This window comes from Hipposideros armiger, unplaced genomic scaffold, assembly GCF_001890085.2.
Source record: "Hipposideros armiger isolate ML-2016 unplaced genomic scaffold, ASM189008v1 scaffold_70, whole genome shotgun sequence".
NCBI classification, from domain to species: Eukaryota; Metazoa; Chordata; class Mammalia; order Chiroptera; family Hipposideridae; genus Hipposideros; species Hipposideros armiger.
In genome coordinates, this window is record NW_017731420.1 from 3,572,322 (window position 1) to 3,574,159 (window position 1,838).

Genomic DNA, 1,838 nt, shown 5'->3' on the forward strand with positions numbered 1-1,838 from the left:
GGAGGGCAGTGTCACTGGCCCTCATATGTGGGATCTGAACCGGGGCCCGCTGGCATCCCAAGCCAGTTCTTAACCATCGCGCCACTCGGCCGGCCCAATAAATTTTAATTAAAAAAAAAATTACAGTGTGTCCTCATCCACCTAATTCATCAGATCTGACACCATGTGAATTCTGGCTCTTCCTCAAAGTCAGAATGATTCAGGACATCGAGGCAGCCATGACGCTGCAACTAAAGACATTCACAAAAGAGGACTTCCAGAACTGCTTCAGAAAGTGGCTAGAATGAAGGGATAAGTGTATCTGAAGTGAGGGAGAGTATCTTGAGGGGGATTAATGGCAACGTGTCTTTTACTGTAATAAATTTTTTTAATTTAAACATTCACTGTATTGTTTGATCACACCTTAAAACTTAGTACCGTTATGACAGGAGAGTAAGGGAAAGATGTATGATCTGTGGTTTTTCCACTTTAGCTTCTACTTTTATGGAAGTAGAAAATGTACAATGGAGAGAGTGTGTACCTAATTGTTTTAAGGGAAAAACCTAGAAGTGGTGCATGTAACTTCTACTCATGGGCTCATGGAAGAAAGTTAGTCATGTGGCCACTTAGCTGCAAGGGAGACTAGGAAATGTCTTTGCCTAGGCAGCCATGTACTCACCTAAACTTTGTTATTGTGAAAAGAAGGGGAGAATGCATAGAGGGACAGCTAGCAGTCAGGCAAGGGTATTAACCATTCTGAAGCAAAGCTAAAAACCCAAAGCCCAGGAGTCAGGAATCCAAAGTGATAGTTGGGAGTCAGACAAGTCTTCTGAACATCTGCTACTGTCTCTACCACGTTGTATAATGTCATCCTAAAGACATTGTATGGCCTCTGACACTATGGCTACTGGAGGATTATTATCAGGAGTCCATGAAGGCCAATAACATGTTTCCCACCAATGGTGTTAGAGGATTTAAATTCTTTGGCATATCTTAGGCTTTCTGGCACACTTGATGAATTTTAGCTGGTCTTCTACTACCTACAGTGACCTTATTTTATAAAAACAAAGGACATGAATCTGACATATGGTTTGACAATAGAACAGAATACCTAAGTATTTGGACAGTCCTGGAAAAACTAACACATTTGTTCACCCTGCCCATGCTCATATACAATATTATGTTCTACTTTTTTAATAGCCCATTGAAGGGGCCTTTGGGAATCATGTTCTTTCCCAATAGAGTTATTATCCACATAGTTTCACACTCCTTCGCAAGCTACTCTTGTGCAAAAGCACATGGTATGAAAGCATAAAAGAAACAATAGTTGCCTAAAATAGATTGCTTCTCAATTAAAATTTTTATAAGTCAATATAGAATGCATCCTTTCTAATATAAAAAAAGGAAAAATTTCACAGCCATATCTCCACAATAGTCATTAAACAACACTGTCTAGAATAAGACAAAGTCAACAATATTCAGCAATAAAGAGCAGAAAAGAGACCCAGACAGGAGCCGGCCAAGTGGAACATTGGATAAGAGCTGGCTTGGGACGCCAGAGGGCCCCAGTTCGGATCCCACATATGAGGGCCAGTGACACTGCCCTGTACAGTTAAGATGCTGAACAACAGCTCAACTTGGAACTGGGCTGCCGTGAGTCACCGGCAACGGCATAGGCTGCAACCCCTGCTGCAGTGCATTGCCATGGGCTACTATGTGTAGCCAGCAGCCAGCATGAGCAGCCAGCAGCCACAGTGAGTGGCCGTCCAGAAGCCGGCGACTGATGTGCCTCGCCCGGGAAGAGTGCAATGATGGTGCCAACTTGGGCCAGTGAAGCAACGTCCTCCACAACTAGACTG